A 23,004-nucleotide genomic window follows, 5' to 3' on the forward strand; every position below is an offset into this window, starting at 1 on the left:
TTGTTACTCTAGTTTATTTGACTTTAAATATAAATTTTAGGATCAGCTTGTTGATACCTCCAATAAGGCTTTCTGAAACTTGGTTAGAATTGCAGTGAAGATATAAGTTTTATAAATTAGGAAAATTGATTGTAGCTATGCTTTTGCAATATGCAAACATGATATATCTCCACTTATTTTGTTTTTCCTTGGTATTTTTCATTAACATTTTATGGTTTTAAAGATATTGTGAATAAGGACATTTTATTCCTTCTTTTACAGTTGGCTATACTTTTATTTACTTTTGTTAATGGGATCGCTGACAGTAGACATCCTTGCCTTGTTCCCAGTCTTAGGTAGAAAGCATTCAATCTTTCACCATCAAATACAATGTTTGCTTTAGGGTTTGTTCATTTTTATAGAGACCTTTTATCAGTTTTGTTAAACATTTTTTGACAAAATTTACATTTTATTTAGATTAAAATAAATTGTACAAAATTTATTTATTTATTTACCAAAAATAAAAAGTATTTTCTGTGTTTATTTCCAGATAAAACATAAAACACCTAGTTTTGTAGGTTTTCCAGGTTTGGCTTATAAATCAAGATGAGGCAGTAGATATAGTTATGACAAAAAATGAAAGAAAACGGACATGTCAGATGTCTGTATCCATCGCCTCTGATTTTGCCTTGACCTTGAAACCTATATTTTCAATATATACTGACTAAAAAGTTTATGATATGGGCTTGACAAAAGATGTAAATAGCAACAACAAGTTTATAACTGAAGTTTGAATGGAAGCGCCTGCCATTGTTGTCCCACATCTTCTTGTTGCTGTTTACATTCCTTGTTGAGTCTGCATCTCCATAAGCTGTTTTAGCCCGTACATGTTGAAAATTTAGCAATGGTGGAGTCTTCCATTCAAACCTTAATTGTAAACTTGTTCCCTTAAGTTCATTTGATAAAGACAAAAACCACACTGAAATCCTGGTTTGGTGAGCTTTGTAAGTGTCTTTCTCTGGTAATTTCTTTAACTGTTTATTATAGATTATGAACAATATATTTAAAACTTCTACTAGTCAAAAGTCAATTGTGGGTTTCACTATAATATTTTATGAGATGTATTTTGTCTTGCCACAACTCCTCAAAATTTGTTTCTTCAAAGAATTGATAATTCAATACTCACTGACTAGATCCATAGTGGAAATAAATGTTATGTCTAAAATGGATTAACTTAAACAATTCCAGAATGACACTAGCAGGGATCACACAGAAGTGAAATGCAGCACTTTCCATACTATATTCCAGAAGAACAAATGGGCCTTGAAACATGAGAGTTAAAATATGAGCCTTTTAAATACTTAGATCATTAATGGGTAACGAATTTAATAGAAGGCCTATAGGCAAAGATATGCCTTACAGTTTTTCTTCCAAATATCAAATATAAAAGAAGATATATTTTAAAAGTCTTTTAGACAATTTCACTGGTTTCGGAATTATTCACAGGAAGCTCTTTGTTGTATAGAGTTTGATATATGTACTCCCCATTAAATCTGTTGTGTTTTACATCAAAAGTTTTGTTAAGAAAAGTTGAGTTACTTAACCTTTCTTCCACCAAAGTGTTTAAGTATGCTTTGAGACACTTTCATAGATTTTCATAGCACTTATTCTCAATCTTCATCACAGGAAGAATACACAAGTTCTTTAACAATGCATACACATTAGGAAAAAATGATGTCAGGCAGGTGGAATGCTTCATACATGGGGGACAGAAGTCCTATATCTTTAACTCTATGTTTCCATTTGACTCTTCAATAAGGAAGCTCAGCTGAGAGCATGTCTGTACTGGGTAAGTGATTTCTGTACTTGTCAGCATGGTGTTTCTCAGATGTATTGAATTTAAGCTGTCTTATGACTGAAGGCACCAGAAATAAGCATATCATAGATTTGAGATACTTCTCTGAGAACATATCTTTGAGGAACTGTTCTGAGAATATATCTTTCAGTTTCTGAAAAATGTGCTCCACTGTTGGAACACTTAGGGTTTCTTTACAAAAACTCTCAGAGGTCAGTTGAGATGTCATGTTACCTTGGTAAGCTCTATGGAATTTCCCAGGGAGTTTTATTTGACTATCAATTTTGGTTGCCAAATCTGTGGCTTCCTCAAGCTAAAAATAATGATAGACTTCAATATCTTCCATCACTTCATTGAATGAATGTAGTACTGTAGTCAAACTACTGCCTACAAAGATAATATCAGAGGTGTGACCCTGGAGATTTCTTCAAGGGGTTCTTTTAAAGGACATTTTTAATAACAACAATGGTAACAACAAAATCAAAATCTGTTGCTGCACTACAGAGGACAAATTCTTGGCTGGGTACTCAGTTGTCCCATCTAATATTGCATCATCTTTTATATCACTTAAACCCAAAGAAGTGCTAGGATGAGGTCCACTAAAATTTCAAAAGAATCATGCCTGCCTGTTCAATGAAAAAATCAAATATCCTTTAGTCATTTACTCTTTTCTCCACTGTTTTGAAAAACAGCAGAAATGACACTGTCACTCCTAAAAGCAGTTGTGATTGATGGAAAAAATAAAGAAACTTCTGCAGTTGTTCCTAATGCAACAGATACACTCATAATAGGCACTGATTTTGCCAATCACAGACTAAGGCACAGGAAAGGCAGGGTGGGTAGATACCTTGGGGATATTTTTTTAAAAGTCTAGGAGAAACAACTTTCATTTTGGAAGAGAATCCATTGCACACAATGTAAACTTGGCCACGACAATAATACTCCGTATTTAGTCCCCATTTCTCAGTTATGGTAGTGTGAAATTTCACAGCCAAAATTTCTGCTTCAGCTTCATAAGGCAGGAAGCCCACAGATTCCTCTCTCAGGTTATGAGATTCGTAAACAAACCTCACCAACACAAGTGGGTGCTCTTCCCCTGATATGTCCACTACATTGTCAGTGATGGCTGTGGTTTAGATATTTGACCCTCCAAATGTCATGTTAAAATTTGATGTTAAAGGTGGGGATGAACAGGGGATGTTTGGATCATGGGGTAAATCCTCATGAAGCACGTAGTGCCATCCTTGTAGTAATGTGTGAGTTCTTGCTGTCTTAGTTTCTACAACAGCTGCTTGTTGAAAGGAACCTGGCATCTCCCTCCCCTCTCTTTTTCCAGTCATGTTATCTATGCATGCACCAGCTCCCCTTTACCTACCACCCTGAGTGGAAGCAGGCGGAATCCCTCACCAGATGCAGATGGTGATGCCATGCTTCTTGTACAGCCTGCAGAACCATAGGCCAAATAACCCTGTTTTCTTTATAAGTTACCCAGCCTCAGGTATTCCTTTATAGCAACACAAACTGACAAAGAGTGATAATGACAAGGAAGTGTGAGATTCTCACTTCCCTTAGAGTTTCTTCCCTAATACAGCTCTCACAGATATCTAGCATATGATTCTACTGTGTTTCCAAACAGAACAGTGTGTTGTGTTAGCCACTGTTGTCTCAGAGTGCTTTCTTAGGACCTCTTCACCAGAATTTATCCGGCACTCCAGCAGTGCTTGACAGTTATCAGTAGTAAAATTTCAAATAAAGACTTTATGTTTAGCTTTCTCATGAGAATCAAAACTTCAAATAGAGACTTTGTGTATTTTTTTGTTTTCCTTCTTGTCAAAGATTAGCAGTAAAATGTTCTAATCCTGTTCTTCATCCCCTTCTCTGCACTGGGGTTCTGAGCATTGCTGTTATTGGTTTCTCTCTGTGTGTGTGTGCATGTGTGGATGTGTGGATGTGTGTGTGTGCATGTGTGTATGTGTGTATTTGTGTGTGTGCATTTTCCTCTTCAGTGTTGTAAATATTTTCTGCTTTGTGTGTTCTGATTTCATCGTCACTCAATTCTTCTATTCATTTTCCCTATCATGTAGATTGTTTAAATGGCTGCTAAGATAAACTATTATTGGTATTACATTATCTTAAATAACTATCCTATAAGCACTAGGTCTACAGATCATAAGATCTGTAGTCAAGTAGTTGGCACATACTTGACAATGTTTTTTCAGTTGATCAGATATTTTCTCTTCTATCCACTCTCTTATAGTTCATCTGCTTCTGGCATCTGGCTGGATCTCGTGGGAAACTGAAAAAAGCCAGGTCAGACTATATGCTCTTCTGCAGTACAATTGGTGGCAGTGCAGACCTCACTTACCCTCTGTTGTGCTCAGCCTTCTCTTCCTTGCCTTCGCAGGGCGGCATGCTAGACATAGGGGCCCAGGAAGGCAGAATGTGTTGTTGTATTTTTACACACATATATATGTGTGTGTGTGTGTGTGTGTGTGTGTGTGTGTATTTTACAGATACATATATATATATATATATATATATATATATATATATATATATATATATATATATTTTGATGAAGTCCTGCTCTCTTGCCCAGGTTGTTGTGTAGTGCCACAATCTTGGCTCACTGCAGCCTCCACATCCCGGGTTCAAGTGATTCTCCCACCTCAGCCTCTCGAGTAGCTAGGACTATATCTGGGTCCACCACCCCTGGATAATTTTTGTATTTTTAGTAGACAAGGTTTCACCACGCTGGGCAGGCTGGTCTCTAACTCCTGGCCTCAAGTCACCCTCCTGTGTCAGCCTCCCAAAGTGCTGGGATTATGGGAATGAGCCACCACGCCCAGCTGTATATCTTCTTTATTTTGTTAATATGATGAGCTATAGGTTGAATGTTGAATGTTGACCCAACTTTGTATTTCTGGAGTAAATACCACCAGTTTATGTTTGACGTAGTATTCTTTTAATATGTTGATATATTTAATTTGAAAATAATTCATTGTAGATTTTTGCATCTATGTTCAAATAAATATTGGTCTTTTCTTTTACTGGTTGTCTCACATTTTAGTATCAAGTAAATATTCCCTTCTTTCTCTAGTCTGGATTCTCTAAAGAAACAGAACTGAGAGGATATATGTGATACATGTATGTGTGTATATTTTATAGAAATTGGATCACATGAGATGGAGACTGAGAAGTCCCACGATCTGCCATCTGCAAGCCAGAGAACTGTGAAAGATGGTGGCATAATTCAGTCCAAGTCCTAAAGCCTGTGGGGTGGGTGTTGGGAGGTGAGGGTGCAATTCCTGATCTGAGTCTGAAGGCCAGAGAACCAGGAGCATTGATGTCTAAGGGCAGAAGAAGAAGATGGATGTCTCAGCTTAAGAGAGCAAATTTGCTCATTCTTTTCCTTTTGGTTCTACTTGGGCCCACAATGGGTTGGATAATGTCCACCCACATTGGTGAGAATGATTTTCTTTACAGAGCTACTGATTTAAATGCTAATCTCTGCTGGATGTACCCTCACAGACACACCAGAAATAATGTTCTAGCTGTTATCTTGGGCATTCCTTAGCCCAGTCAAGTGGACACATAAAATTAACCATGACACTCCTTTTCTATTTTCTGGAAGGGATGTATATAATTGATGTTATTTCTTCTTTTAATGTTCAGTAGAATTTGCCAGTGAAAATATCTGGGTCTTAAGTTTTCTCTTTTGAAGGTTTTCAAATATGGATTCCATTTAAAAAATATTTGTGGGAATATTTAGGTTTTCTATTTCTTCTCAGCTGAATTTTGTTATACAAGAGTACCCTGCCTTCAAGAAAATTACATTTTTTATGGGGAATAGATGATATAGGTCCTTACATAACAGTGTGTTATAGGCTAAGGGAGGCATAGCCTGGTGAGCAGTAACACTATGATCCATTATGTATTCCATAATATTGCAAGAACCAGAAAAAATTAATTTTAGAATATTAAGAAGATTTTATTCTGTAGGAGGAAGAATCCAGAAGAAACTGAAGTAACATATGATTTATGATTCAGAAAATACTTTTGGACTTTGTAAGAACTGAGTATTCAATGAGGGGTTTGATAGAGAAAGCACACTTAAAGATTGAATCAACATGGGAGGGGAGAGAAAATGGGAGCTGGGCACAGATTTTCTGTCCACAAGTTGCTGTAGGAACACTGAAGAATGAACCATTAAAAAGAAAAAAAAATCCAGATTGCCCAAGAGGTTTGACTTATTATATTCAAAATGTGCTTCTTCTTCCAGTACAGTTTTTTAAAAAACCAGAGTGGCATTGAGATTGCTGGTAAAATACTTCAGAATTATAAGTTGGGAGGGTAAGAGAGAAATTTATGATGTCATACTATCAGGGACGAAAAAACCCACTATTTTTATAATTAACTTAAAAAATTTATAAACATATTATATTGAACAATTAAACAGAAGATTTCTACAAAGTAAATAAAACAAAAAATAATCAATTGATATTCAAAGATATAAAAATATTACCATAATTAATAACACTTTTAATTTAAGTGAAATAAAATATCATATGACTCTAACAGTTTGGTCGAGATACTCTTCTGAGACACATGAGAGGCCTTGGGACTAAAATAAGTCAGACTTTATGAGAACACATGACATAAATACATTTCCATATGACATTTGGGTACAAAATCTAGCACCTTAGAAAAGTCCAAGGTAGAAACTAAAGTATAGAGTCATCAAAGAGATAACGAAGAGTAAACACTGCAAAGTGAATTTCAGGGATACAACTAGAGATAGCAAAATAAATAGATGAAGGAATGAGTTTGGAAACTCTGATGGATGTTTTACCTGGAGAGATTTGTTCAGGTTGGGAGATAGAAGTAGTGCATCGTATAGTGGTTTGGGTATAGAACTTTTATTGACACCACACTCTTTGGATAATTTTGGTCAATTGTAATGCTATGAAACAATCAAAGCAGTAGGACATCAAGAGTCTTAAAATCTTTGATAAATGGTGGTGCTGACAAAGACTTTCTCCTTGACCAAATTTAGACAGGCTAGTCTGATCCCTGTTTTCAACTAGGCTTTGTCATTATACATTGTCTGTAGGCCCACTAGCCCAATTTTAGCAAGAATCTCTGGTAAGCCAGTTTGGAAAGAATTCCCCATCCTTTATATCTGATTATACTCAATATCTCATTAAATTCCTCATCCCCCACTCTTGGTATTTGATCATCTTTGATCTGCATTCAGTCAGGGGTTTGATAGAGAAACCACACTTAAAGATTGAATCAACATGGGATGGGAGAGAAAATGTGAACTGGGCACAGATTTTCAATCTATGAGTTGCTGTAGGAACATTGAAGAAGGCTGTTAATATCAAGCATCCTGTTAAGTCTGTTTAGCAAGAATTCCCCTACCTTGATATCTTCTCTTAGTAATTTCCCATTCACTGACTCCCCACTTCTGCTCATTTGCTATAAATCCTTAGCTATCTTTGCTTTATTTATTCATGTTGAACTGACCTTTCTCCCCTATTTCAACAGTCTTGACACTTATTGCAGTAATCCTGAATAAAGTCTCCCTGATAATTGTAACATGTGTCAGATTAATTATTCTTCAACAGTGGTCAAAGTAATACCCAGGGTGGTTTCCTTCCAATAACATGATAAAAAGCTTAAGAAAAAGTTTTAACACTGCATTAGGGGTACTCTAAAAATGTCCTAAAAGAAGGAAAAAGTGCATATAACTCTTCATGCTCTGCTACCTAAGCATTGTGCAAGATGCTAGGTTAAGGCCTACTACAGGTTAGATTGAATTACATATTTTTAAAATCTGACTTAATAAAAACAAGCACAATATCTAGGAACTTATGGTTACTCATAAAAATTGTTTTAAAATATTTAATGATAATTTGTGAATATGACAGATACATTTGGGTAAAAGATCTCTGTTACTGATCATTAAGTCTTAAGTTTGACTTTAATCTTTTTTTCTTTACTCCCTCACCCTAGAGTATTTCCCATTTTTTTTCATTGCTTTTGGGTTCTGTATCCACAGCATTCATTTCAGGTACTATTTGCACAATGGTGGACCAAATAGTCATGTTTTCTGCCCTCTTGCAGCAATTTAAAAGAAGCTTTTGAATTTGACCTACCTAACATCAGCTTACAGAAAATTGTGATACATGCATGTTTGTTAACAAACCCAGCACAGTTTATTATTTGTTTTGGTAATGAAGAATGAAGGGTAATCCTAGATTCTTTTTCCTGAGAAACCAGAAGATTGGAGTGGCATTTCTAAGATGGTTAAAGTGGATAGGGATTCCAAGTTTTAAGAAGACATCGTGAACTCCCCTTTATTCATGTTGGCTTTCAAATTTTTATTAACTATCAAGAGGCATATTTGAGTCGGATAAGCAAGAGACTAGATTCAGAAAAGATATCTAGCTAAGATATTAAATTTGGAATTATCACCAGGTATTTGTATTTAAAAGCATAGAACTGAATGATATCTTCAAGAGAGTATATTCAAAGCAAAAGGATCAAGGTTATACAACATAAAAAGGTTGAAAGGAAAGAATAAAAATCAAAGGGACTAGGAAAGACCCATGGATAGTGTAGGAAGAAAACCATGGTATTCTGAAAGCCAAGTTAAGAAAGTATATTAAAGAGAAGGGAGAGGTGGGAACACTTAAAATCTACTCTCTCAGCAATTTTCAAGTATATAACACCTTACTAATTATAGTCACCATATTGTATTTGTACAATAGATCTCTTGGACCAATTTGTCCTGCCTAACTGAAACTTTGCATTCTTTAATCAACATCTTCCCAATCAACACAACCTTCCTTATCGCCTCGTAACCACCTTTCTACTCTCTGCTTCCAATGATATGGTATGCGAGTTAATAAATGTGTTAGCCTGATTTAGTCATCCTGTAACATATACATATATCAAAACATGATGTTGACAACATAAATGTATATAATTTTTATTGTAATTTTTGTCAAGGAAACATAAATATAAAAAAGAGGAGAGATTGATCAATAGTTTTAAACATGGCTGGTAGATTTCTTAGCATGAGGACTAAGAGCTATCCTTTTGATTTTGCAATGTGAGATCATCAGAGCCATTGATAAGACCAATTTTAGTAGAGTAGGCTTTAGTAGAAAGCCTAATTGGAGTACACTCATGAGAAACAAAAGAGAAGCATTGGAAATATGAATATAGACTATTCATTTGAAGAATTTTGCTGCAGAGGTGAATGCAGAAATGGAGGAGTAGTTGGTTGGCAAAAGTGAAGAATGGAGTGACAAGAACGTTTATTAATTAGGAGCATGTTTATTTCAAGAGGGTGTAAATACCAGCAAATGATGGAACTGATACAGTCAAGTATGAAAGCTTATCATATAGGATAAATCAGAGAGTTGCTGTAGTAATGATACCGAGACAATATAGAATTTCCTGCATAAATGGAAGGATATATAACAGCATGCATATGTCACCTAAAGTAAGTGGAGGAAGAGCAGAGAAACTGGGTGAACACTTATTTATTTATTTATTTATTTATTTATTTATTTATTTATTTATTTTGAGATGGAGGCTTGCTCTTTCGCCCAGGCTGGAATGCAATGGCGCGATCTCAGCTCACTGCAGCCTCCACCTCTGCGGTTCAATTGATTCTCCTGCCTCAGCCTCCTGAGTAGCTGGGATTACAGGCATGCACCACCACATCCAACTAACTTTTGCATTTTTACTAGAGACGGGGTTTCGCCATGTTGGCCAGGCTGGTCTTGACCTCCTGACCTCAAGTGATCCACCCGCATCCCTCTCCCAAAGTGCTGGAATTACAGGCGTGAGCCACCGCGCCCAGCCTGGTTGAACATTTAGAGAGAGAATTGGTTAATGGAAAATCTAAGGGTATTCTCAGCCAGTAGCCAAAAGCAAGAGCTAAATTAGGAGAAATTACGGTGATTCTGTGATTACATATAAAAGCTAGGTGATTTAGTCTGGGTTCTCTAGCGGAACAGAACTCATAGGATATGTGTATATATGAAAGGGAGTTTATTAAAAATAACTGACTCACGTGGTCACAAGGTAAAGTCCCACAATAGGCCGTCTTCAAGTTGAGGAGCAAGGAAGCCAGTAGAGGATCAGTCCCTGCCCCAAAATCTCAAAAGTAGAGAAATTGACAGTGCAGCCTTCAGTCTGTAGCTGAAGGACCAATAGCCCTAGGCAAGCCACTGGTGTAAGTCCACAAGTCCAAAGGCCAAAGATCTGGGGTCTGATGTTGGAGGGCAGGAAGCATTCAGCACAGAGAAAGATGGAGGCCGCAAGACTCAGCGAGTCATCTCATTCCACCCTCTTCTGCCTGCTTTTGCTGTGCTGCAGCTGAGGCGATGGTGCCCACCCAGATTAAGGCTGTGTTTGCCTCTCACAGTCCCCTGACTCAAATGTAAATCTCCTTTGGAAACACCCTCACATACACACCCAGAAACAATACTTTGCATCCTTCAACCCAGTCAAGTTGACGCTTAATATTAACCATAATACTAGGTTGAAAGTCACAGGTTCTCCAAGAACTAAAATGGGCTTACTTTCTCTCTCCTCATTCCTTCCAATACCCTCAAATCAGACAATGTAAAATCCAACCAAATAGAAAGGTTGTATTCCCTCTCTCCCTTCCTCTGTCTCTGCTTTCCTTTCTTTCTCATGTGTTCCTAGTCACAGTGAAGAGGATTCAGGATTTTTAATCGATTAACCCCGTCCAAAAACACAGCAGTATTTTTTCCTCATTGGTGGAGTGGAGAAAGAAGAAGTGCCAAAGAGTCCGGGATGACAATTCCCGTAAATGGAAAAGAGAGAAGCCTGGAAGAAAAACAAACCGATCTATGGTAAACAATTAGTTGAAACATCATTGGTTTCAGAAGAGTTGTCTAAACCATTTATTTTTACTGTGCCTCTTTAGATACCAGCATATTTGTTTACTGATACCAATCCTAGACTATGAAGTCATATCGTCTTCTACTTTTGAATTTGGACAAAATCTAGAAGAGTCTTCCTTTTCTCTCTGGGAAAAAAAAAATGTTGTAGTGTGTTATCGCTCCAAATACTTTTTTGCTAATTTGTCCAATATTATGGCAAATAAATAAGTGAATTTATAAAGTCTGTATAAATGGAATCCCTGGGAAGGGAGGTAATATGTAATTTGCACATCCAAACGTGGCAGACCAAAGTTGTGGCATACACTCCTTATGAAACAGATAAGAGGGGCTGCGGGAATATATCACACACAGCACTTGTGAAAGGATCTGTAGAGGGTAATAATTGTCAGTGCCTTTTCCAATCCCTACAGAGAATTCAGTACCTTTTAAAATTAAGGAATATTTATTACTTTTTAAAATTAAATCTTTCAATATAAAGAAGTAACTTCTATTTTACCAGATTTTGAAGGAAAGATTTTTCCTCAGACAGACATTAATTTAATAAAATGTTAACTTTTACAGATAAAGTTCATTTATATTCATAACCACACTCATGAGATAGAGGATCATTTTGAAAATAAACAAGTAGGAATTGATGGCTACTATACCTGAAAGCTTATGGAAAAACAGATGTATGTTAAAATACAGTAGACTCTATTAGCCAGTTTCATGAGTGAGAAGAAGTCTTCTATTTCTCTTTGAGCCTCTTCTCTGGTGGTCAGGAACATTTTCAAATCAAGATGAACATTACTATTTTTGCAAACAACGAGCCATCATTCCAATTCTTCAGTATTGTCTCCTGTGGAAGGCAGAATATTCCTTCCCTCAAAGAGGTCTACACCCTAATCCTTGGAAGCTGTAAACATATTACCTTAGGTGAGAAAAAGGACTTGAAGATCTGATTAAGTTTACTGACCTTGAGAAAAGGATCACAGCCTGGATTATCTATGTGGGCCACCTTTAATCACATGGATTATTAAAAGCAGAGAACCTTTCCAAACTGTAGTCAGAGGGAAGTATGAGATGGGAAAAAGGTCAGAGGGCGGCAACATTGCTAGCTTTCAAGATAGAGTAAAGGGACACTGGCCAGTGAATGTAGCCCCATCTAGAATCTAAAAATCAAGGAAATGGAGTCTCACTTGATAACTTCAGAAAGGAATGCCAACCTCTGACTCTGACTTTAGCCCAGTGAGAACCCTGTGAGACTTCTGACCTACAGAACTGTAAGAAGCAAGTTGGTGTTAAACCTCTAAGCTAGTGATAATATACACCCTACAGGAAAAACATTTCTACAGTATGTTGCCCCCTTTCCTGGCACTTTTTACAATAAAAAACAAGTATGCCTTTTATTTTTTTAAAAAATGACATATGAATGTTATGTTGATAAATTAAGAAATTTTTATTTACATTTCTAAATATGCTTTTCCTCAGGACACATTTAAATAAAGAGTTCCCCTGATATTTTCAAATATAATGTTATTTAGAATGCAATGTAGTTATGTGGTAGTTTTTGGGGTTTTTTTTTTTTTTTTTTTTTGAACCTCACTGGTTTTATAGATTAAATAAATGCCAGTAATGTTTGTTTATATGATAATCTGCCTACCCTTGTATGTAATTCTCATGCACACATATCTGTTGACTGAATGAAAGATTGAATAATAAATGGATTAACGGACAGAGAAATAAAAGGAATGAAAGAATGAATAAATTAATCTTTAGTTATGCATTATAGCCACAAAAGAAAAATATCTCTCCACCTTCTGACTCATTTCAGAAAGACCCAAGAGATTGTACTTCACCAACAAATCTCCCTTTTAGAATATTGTATCAAACACAGGAATAGTCAATGAATAAGATTTGCATCAGTCATATTACCTTTATGTTTCTTTTGATCAAAATTGAATTATGATTTTACTCAATTATACTGTTTTCTGTACTTATATAATTTAAGTGTAATTAAATATATTTTGAAGTTATGTAACATAAAAGTTTGTGGATATAAAGACACATATTAGTTCATTCATATCTGGGTAAATGTTTACTATTGTTGAAATTTAATGTGTAAGACATTATTATGAATATTAAAAAAATCACAAAGGGGGTTAAACATTTAATGAAAAGCTGATATGTTAACTATAACTCTGGGGTTTAGCTTTTATTATTATTATTATTATTTTGAGACAGAGTCTCACTCTGTCACCCAGGATGGAGTGCAATGGTGCAATCTCTGCTCACTGCAACCTCCACCTCCTGGGTTCAAGCATTTCTCCTGCCTCAGCATCCCGAGTAGCTGGGATTACAGGCTCCCGTCACTACACTGGCTAATTGGTTTAGCTTTATTTTGTTTATTAAGTTCCTTTTCATTCCTGTTCATATATACCACAGAGATCTTTATATAGTTGCAGCTATATTTGAATATTAACGTTTTATTATTCAGTTTATGCTTAAGGGTAATAGGTATTTCTCATTATTCCACACATATAATTTATCTCATACTTACAATTTTTGATAACTTCATACTATCCTGTGTTATTGATGTAATTTAATTTATTAAGTTACAAGTTGAATATCTATAATCTGAAAAGTTTAGTACAAGATTGACTGGGATCTTGGATTGTTTTCATATTTTGGAATATTTTAATATATATAAAATTATATTTCTTGGGGATGCCACATATGTCTAAATGCAAAAATACAATCTGAAGGAAATTTTATACAATATTTTAATAATTTTATGCACGAAACCAAGTTTTGACTGGACTTTGACCACAGCCCATCACAAGAGGTCAAGTGTGAAACTTTCCATCTGAGGTATCATGCCTACGCTCAAAAAATGTCAGATTTCAGAGCAATTCAGACTGGACTTTCACATTAAGCATGTTCAATGTACTTTCTGCTGGGAGTTTAGGTTGGGCAGGTACAGAAGCCAGTATAGGATTTGACTTTTTAAAATGTATAATTTAAAAAATATTGTTGATGTGATTAATATTTTTGCACCTGACATACAAACGGGGTATGCGGTGATATTAGTGGTAAAAGGGAATGCTCTGTATTCTGCCCTAAAAATCAATATAGAAAATACCATAAACATATTAACAGCTGACTTCACCGGCCTCTCAAGAGACTTCTTGTCTACTAATGGTGATTTATGTATTTTCAGTGAATATCAAATAATCTGAATGTTTCCTGAACTATATACAATTAAAAAATGTTTCGCTAGGGCTGAAACAAAATCATACACACTAAAGCTAAATATAAGAAAGTTTGCATTTCTTCAATTTGCTGCTTCTATGTGAATCCTACCATTCACTGGTCTGGAAAATAAAAAATTCAATATGTTTAGAAATTCAGAATGGAAATAAAATGATAATAAATATACAGTGATGCGGCATTGCATTTAGAACTAAGGTCTACCCAAATCAAATCTATTACATGTCTATCTAGTCCCCTCACTCTCTTATTGAGAACATAAAATCAACATACAACTTAAAGCTATCTTGTACTAATATGCATCAAAACCTCCTCCAATTTGTCTAGCCTGTCACCAGGACAGCAATTCCCATTCCCATTGTGCAATATTTATTCTATTCATGTCATTCCCTCTCAGGTCACCTGCTTATCTGCTGATGTTCTTCTGCCATTGAAGCTTTTGTTGATTTCAGTAGATGCCAGAAGAGTGCAAAAAGAAGAAAGGCAATGCTGAAGGATACTTCTTCTGTACATTATTGAGCTTCTTTGAAAATAGACATAAAAGTGATGTTTCTAGGTTCTTCTATTCAAAAATAGAGATGGTATGGTTTTCATCTTAGAACTTACATATGTATGTACATATTTCCCAGTTAGATAGAGTTTTGTGGAAAATATATGGATTTAACTCTAGTTTTGATCTTTGACAAAATGAATCAGATTTTATTCCTCTTTGAGTTTTGCATTGTTTATAAGAGGGTTTGGTACACCACACATTTAGTATAATAGTATTGTTTCAATATTCTCACTCACATTTACATAGCAGTTCATTTTTTCCATATATCTGTTCTTTTACTTTCTAAATAAATTTGATCGTATTATTTCCACTATTTTTTTCCTCTTTCTTTAGTGGAAATCCTTGAATCTCTATATTTACAAAGTAAATTACTAAAAGTAAATGGTAATGATTCAGTTTCTGGACTATTCTTTAATGTATTCCAGATGAAAACTTTTCACTTACAAAACAAAATGTTACTATGTACTTTCACTAAATCTGTAAAAATATCCCAAGAAGCAAAGCACATTTTGATTTTCTACCAAAGTTGGGTTTCACTTTATTAATAAAAGCATACAGAGACTGATTGCACTTTCATAGTTTTCTCCACTAATTGTCTTGAAATATTTGTCATAATATTTTTATGGTAGACCAATAGAATATGGTTAAGAGAAGTCGTGTCCTGCACCCGAAATGATCATAAGCTAATAATTTCTAAGTAAAAGAAAACTCCAGGAGGTTTTAACAAGGAATCCAGTCAAGTCTGTATGACTTAGATTTTGAATTTCTCAAGGTTCTGCATGCCAGAAAATCAGGCATGCAGATATGTGAGCAAAATTATTTCTCCTTATTTGACTACATCACAGAAGATATATTGTCACATCTGGGAATATAGCCACTCTTCAGAGTGCTAATTCTGATATTTACTTTGAATGTTCATGAATCATTTATTTGAATGTAATGGTTCATAATATTCTAAAGATGATTGTATAGTAAATCCACAATGTAAAAAAGTCATAATATTTGTTATGATTAGTTCTATCTCTGTAAAGGTACAAGCATGTAGCTAAAAGTGATCAGAATATCCTAAACCATTAGTAACAAATAAATATTTTGTACTGAATTTTTCTCACTTGTTTTATGTTCCTATTTTATCTCTCCTTTGATAGGGTTTGAACGTGTAATTCTCCAACTTATTACTCTTATTGCTTGAGTACTTATTTTATTACATAATTTCCCATATAAATGACACATAGCTCCATTTGGGAATAATTTTATGTGGCAGCTAATGGACCATTACATTCACTACATGTTACTAGCAAAGCAGAGTATTGGGCACTGGTATACCTTTGTTTTCATTTTATTTCTTAACATCGCATAGCCTTTGATCCATGGAGACTGTCTCTACCCTCCATGTTCTCTCATTTCAACCAGCAAGAGCCAGAGGAAGGAGAGTAGGATTTGGCAGAAGATTAACAGCACCTGCTTTGACTTTTTCAAGGTTGGAGATAGGGCAGGAAGCAGCCAATGTTTTACAAGGCATGGATTCTTCGTGAAGCTTTCATTTTGTGCACCCATTGTTCAAAATCTATTTCTCTCCTTGCTGAGCTCATGAATCTCTGTAAGCACTACTGATTATAGTAATCACACACCTTATGGGTTAAGAGTTCAGAAAGCAACTCAAGCTATATTTTGCATCAAAATTCAAAAAAAGCAAGATATTTCTTTGTTTTGTTATCATGCTTCTATTAGTTTTATTTCCCAGTAATTTGTTCCATCACATTACTTTGTAGGAATTTGAAATTCTTGCACCATGATTTATTATGAAACCATAAAAATACTAATAAATGCATCAACCAGAAGTCTATTATTACCTAAGAGGCATTTTCAGCAAAGTACAATTTAGCTTTTTATGAAATATGTAGCCATTCATGTTTTAATCTTTATAGATTACCTCATTTGATTGTTATTCTGTGTTACCATAAAGATGAATATTGTTCATGATAACTGATTTTTTCATGGTAGATATATAAATGGACACTATTGTATGTGTGCTATGGCATCATGTCATGAAGACCATTCATAATACATGTAATGTAGATGAAAGTGGACATTATTTTTCAAAGTAAAAATCACTATACTAGTTTTAATTTACATTACTATTCTCTTCATAATAGAAAACATGTTCATTATTCATGGCTGCTCACTATACACCCTTCTATGTCTTATAATAGCAGTCCACCTTTTAAGAACTACATACTATTAGGTATTCATCCAAATGATTTAACCATTAATCCTTTACATGTATGTCCATCTCTTAATTTTTTTTTTTTTTTTTTTTTTTTATAAGTAGTCTCTGTCCCCCAGGCTGGAGTGCAGTGGCGTGATCTCGGCTCACTGCAAGCTCCGCCTCCCGGGTTCGCGCCATTCTCCTGTCTCAGCCTTCCCAGTAGCTGGGACTACAGGCGCCCGCCACCGCTCTGGGTTAATTTTTTGTAATTTTTAGTAGAGACTGGGTTTCACCGTGTTGGCCAGGATCGTCTCGATTTCATGACCTCGTAATCCACCCGCCTAGGCCTCCAAAACTGCTGAGATTACAGGTGTGAGCCACCGCGCCCGGCCTGTTAATAGTAAAATAAAATTTAGTTAAGCTTATTTTAGCTATATATTTAAACAGTATTTCTAACAAGATCCATTTCTAGAACAGCAATCTTTAGATGAAATTGAATATGTATATATGTAAAATCTGTTGACAATTATTACTGAATTTAAATTTTCACCAATAATTGCAAGGAATTCAATTTCACTATTTTTACCTACCTGCTTGCGTTTGTTCCCATTAAATCTTTGCTAATAAGGTAAATGCTCTGTTATTGTTTCAACTGTACATTTGATTCATATTGAGATTTATCTTTATTGAACATTTTGTGCTTTTCATTTTGTGAAGTTCTTGCTTTTATATTGGTATTAAACTAATTATGCATCCTAAGTATTAATTATTTAGGTTATATTTTGAATTTTTCAAATCATTGCCATTCAAATTTTAATTATTTAAATGTATTTATTAACTTGTAGTAGTATTTAAATTTTTCTCTTTAAAATATATCAGTTTCTTATTTGTTTTCTACTTCTTGAATAATTCTCTTCTCTAAGACTGCATATATTTCAACTACATGTTTATTCTATTAGTAGTTGTGTGGTTTATTTTTTAAATCCATATTTTCAGTCAATCAGGCATAGTTTTGTACTACCTAAAATGATGCAGGGCTATACTTTTGATACTTGTTAACAATATAAGTGTTATATATTATAAAAATGCCTAACTTATCATATTTCTACAAATACTTAGTCTTGCTTCTAGACTTCTTTTTTTAAACTATAGAATTTTATATAATATATAATGTATGTAGGATGTATATGTTATATATACTTATATGTCTTGAATATAATACAGTATTACTAACTGTAGATTGTATCTCTAGACTTGTTCATTATATATTATATTTTGTATTTATATTATATTACATATGTGTGTCTGTGTGTATATATATAAAATCATATATCACATGATACCTATCTGCTGTGGCTTTTTTCAAGGCAGTGTCAAAGAGATGATGATGGAAGACAATTGTGGAGTTAGGCTATTAAACATACTGGATTTGACTGTTATTAGGAATACCAAAATTTCTAATTCTTTAGTAATTGATCGTTCTGCTGAGGCATTAATTTGGCTTATAAATGCCAGTAGTTGGAGTAGCAGTTGCTACTTAGTGGGTTAGTATGTAGTAACGACATTTTTGAAATGCAATATTTATTGTGCATAAGGGGTTGGTCCTTAGTGGCATCAGATATTAGTATAGTCAGGTCACTGCTTTCACTTCTGTCTCCTGTGAAAACCAACATAAACATAGAGACACATACACACAGAAACCAAAAGTTTGTTATTGAGGTTCTCAGCAAAACTACATTCATCTTGAATCACAAAATACCCTTTTCTTACATATTCTCAGCACCATCTTCAATGATAGTTGTCAATAAGAAGGGAGAGATACTTATTCATGCTGTGATAATTATTATATGCCTAATTTTAGTTACTAATTCTACTTGTGTATTTGGCATTATTTCCTGTAGCATAGCATGCTGTGAAGTATATTCACGCCAAGTGAATTCCCTTCATTTATATCAACGTTGAAGTAAAGCACATGAACACATAATTTTGTATAAGAGCTATTAAAGCCAGATGCTAAAGAAAAATACTTTCACTAGTATGGCTCACTTAAGTATTAAATGATTTCCTATGATTGAATCAAGTACACCAAACATTACCTCAAAGAAACAGAATTCAATCATCCTTTATTTGATATAATTGTTTTCCTCTCATTGGCTTTGCCCATGGAATCCTTTCAGCTATAAATGTAAAATATTTGAATACATATATTCAAGGATTAAAAATGCTACAAATATACCAATGTACATAGGAATTACTCAGCAAACCTGAGCAATATATGGTATGAAATAACATTAAAATTAAATCACCTAATATTCAGACTTGTAAAAACTAATAGGCATATTTTGCATGGTCTTTTAGTAATTATGTATTTCTAACCACTAATATAAACCTTCAAATCCAAGAGATAAATATTTATTTATAGTAAACTTTTTTGCTTTTCTTTTCTCTCGCCATCACCCCAGCAGGACAGACCAACCCATTACATAATTTATTATGTATTAAACTCTCATTGCTTTATTTTTGTTGCCTCACTTATGGGAAGGCTGGTCAAATATGCAGCAAAATAGGGAAGTATCCTTTTAAAACAAAGAACACACTGGAAAACATTAGGTTTAATTACAGGCAATAATTTTAAAGCAATATTTCTCTTATAAACATCTGCAGCATTATATTATAAAATTGACTTGATATTTAGATTTTTGTTAATTTTGAAAAGTACATCCTAGACCAAAATGCAACTTTTATGCAACTAAATGAGGTTTCTCTTTAAGAAAAATGCATCAGATAGAAATAATTTCCATTTACATATTTAGAATACTCATGAAGAACAATTTATTTTCTTATTTGTTTACTCTGGAGGTCATCAGAAGAAAAGCCATAATAGGTTGTTATGAAAAATTTGATGCTGATCAGAATGAAAAATTGTCTTTAAAATGTATTTTCATGGAATCATAAATCCTCTTCAATTTTAGCTGCAAACTCTAAAATAATATAAAGTGACTACATCAAATTTGTCAAGGAATCTTGTTAATAAATAGCACTGTGATAGAGTAATATGAGTTAGCACTGAAGAGGGAAAGAATTCAGGGTGTATAAAAGCTCAATATTCAGGATAATTATTTTAACTCAATAGTACTAAAAATCAATTTTAATGCAAAATAATTCCATGATGATAAAAATATCAAATTTTAAATGAAGGATCTGATCCTGCACTTGCATAAATCAATTGCACTCGAACTCTTGTCTTGTTAGTTAAAATATACATTTGCTGAATTTTTTAAGTAAACATTCAAATGAAATTGGGCATTTTTATTTATTTGTGTTTTTATTTATTATTTTTAAAAACAGGGTCTTGCACTGTTGTACAGACCAGAGTGCAGTGGTGTGATACTGCAGCTGCAAACTAAGGGGCTCAAGGGATCATTCTGCTTCAGCCTACCTAGTAGTAGAACTACAGGTTTGTGCCACCATACCTGGCAAGTTAAAAAAAAAAAAAAAAAAAAAAAAAAAAGTACAGATGGGGTCTTGCTATATTGTCCAGGCTGGTCTGGAACACTGCTGGCCTCAGCCCTCCTCCCACCTTGGTCCCCCAAAGCACTGTTATTACAAGTGTGAGCCACGATGCCGGGTCTGCAATTGGACATTTTGATTCCTAAACATTGAGTTAAAAAGTCATGATATTAAAAATCATGATTATTTATGGTAACAAAAATAAAATGGAGATGGAGATTGCTGATAATTTCAAATCTGTTATTTCTGAGATTGGTAAAACAAAGACTCCAGGAAGGAATTAATGTTTTACATTTTATTGCATATATTAAGGGAATGCAACTTGTTTTGATATAGGTAGCAAAGTGGTTACAATAGTCAAGCAAAATAATATACTATCATCTCATACAGTTACACTTGCGTGTGTGTGTGTGTGGCAAAGCATGTGAAATACACCCTTTTAGCAAATATCTTGAATACAATTCAATATTATTAACTGCAGATTAAATCTCTAGACTTTTTTATTCTATATATCTGCTACTTTGTATCTTTTGACTGACATCCTCCCGTTTTTCTCCTCCTTTCACCCTCCACTCCTGGTAACCATTGTTGAATTTTCTTTTGAGCTGTTGATTTTCTCTTTTCTTTCTTTCTTTTTTTTTTTTTTTTTTTTTTTAGATTCCATATATAATGAATATAATGACATCATGCAGTATTTTTATTTCTTTGGTTATTTCACTTGGTATAATGATGTTAGGTTCATTCATGTTGTGGCAAATGGCAAGATCTCTTTTTTAAAGGCTGAATATTTCATTATATATTAGATTACATATATACATATATAATATATCACAATTTCTTTATCTATTTGTCTGTCAATGGACACTTCAGTTGTTTCCGTATCTTGGCTATTGTGAATAGTGTCTCAGTGAGGATGAGCGTTCAAATATCTTTCTTAGGTAATTTCATTTATGCAGGGTGTGGAGAAAAGGGAACTTTTGTACACTCTTGGAAGAACTATAAGTAGGCAAGGCCATTGTTCAAAACAGTATGGAGGTTCCTATAGAAATTTAAAATATAATTACCATATGATCCAGCAATTCCTCTTCTGAGGATATACCCAAGATAAATTAAGAACCTGTAATGACTAAATTTAATAATCTCATTGATTGCTATATTTTCCTTTCTTTTCATCATTGATTTGAATAAAAAGCAGTTCATATGCATGATTTGCCTATATTTTAAAATATATAGATTATTAATATTATTATATATTTATATTAGACACAATTTAATATTCACCACAAATTTTTACTGGGCTAACACTTGTGTTTCCCAAAAAGAATAAGAAATTTTCAAACTGATATCTGAAAACTTCAGTCACTAACCAACAAGTAAGTAACCAAGAAATCTAGTTACATCACTTAATAGGCAGTTGGTATTTTACGCTAAAATAGGGTAGGAACTAATGGAATTGCTTAAGGAAAGCAAATAAAAAGCACATTTTGAACAACTTTATTTCCAATAAAACGTTGACTTTATATTAATTTTTCAATCCATTTATCAACTATATTTGTACTATTGTACAGTTTATTTGGCCTTTTACTAGAATTTTGTTTTTAATTATTTAATTATTTTATTTTTCTGAAGACAAAAAGAGATCCAGAAAAATTTTCTGTTTGTTTAAAATTTTCTCGAGTTATTAAATAAAATTGTATTTAAAATTGCTTAAAAGCAGAAAGCAAAAACTTAGAAATAAGAGGACTCAGACTAGGGAGATACTAAATACAGAGGTTTAATTTAGGAATTACTAACATGGAGTTTCTAATGTAAATTAGAAATAGTAGAAATAACTTAACCAAAAGCAGTTGGTTGCCATAGAAACAAGGTACATTCACTCTGGTGCTGATTGAGAGGCACATATCTTGGAAATAACACAGGCCACAGAGGATGGATATCTTTTGGAATGTTTCTTTTTCTCTAGCTTTTCTGTCCTCATAAAAGATGGCAAGATTGAAGGCCAGGTGGGCATGCAGATATTACAACTGAGAAAATTCTTCTTGACCTTAGCTATTATTAGCAGAAGGTGACTCAGAATATATGTAGTTCAAGTGACAGGACAAATATTTACTCAAAAATGTTAAAGTTGAAATAAGATGGCAAACAGATTTCAAATTGAGTGCTGTCTTTAATTGATTTGATTGTGACTGTCTGAAGTGGTAGTGCAGCTGGCTTCCTTGGACTCAACATGAAGGAATACAGTAGTTAAAAAAGTAAAAAGCTACTAGTTTGGGGGACAAAATTGCAATTATTAGTGCTGTCTGCTTTCTAACATGAGCAGGGAGAGCACACAGGAATCAAAAGGCTAGAGTATGCAAAAATCTAAAATTCCAACCAATTAGTATTATCTATAACTAGCGTTTCTAGCCTGGAGCTTTTCTTACCCCAAATTTCAATATACAAACCAACAAACATATACATTTCTGATTCTATAATCAAAAAGGAGGCATTAAAAGTTAGCTCTCTTGGACTACCTGTAGAGTTTTAGTCACAAAACCAATTCCTTCTGTAGCTTCAAATTACCTTCTGTAATTTGAAAATTATATGTTCATATCATCTATTAAGAATACATTTAGTAAATCAATAACACTTATATTACTTTTAATTGTGCAATTTGATGGAGAAGTTGACTAGTATTTGGGTCTTTTCAACCTGCTCA

The 23,004-nt window shown here is 33.9% G+C and overlaps 1 pseudogene; it reads right to left on the minus strand.

The window, feature by feature from the left end:
• Positions 1–1,479: 1,479 nt before the first annotated feature.
• Positions 1,480–4,246, minus strand: LOC100425858 (52 kDa repressor of the inhibitor of the protein kinase pseudogene; annotated as a pseudogene).
• Positions 4,247–23,004: the final 18,758 nt, after the last annotated feature.

The sequence above is a fragment of the Macaca mulatta genome, chromosome 5 (genome assembly GCF_049350105.2).
Source record: "Macaca mulatta isolate MMU2019108-1 chromosome 5, T2T-MMU8v2.0, whole genome shotgun sequence".
Classification (NCBI taxonomy): Eukaryota; Metazoa; Chordata; class Mammalia; order Primates; family Cercopithecidae; genus Macaca; species Macaca mulatta.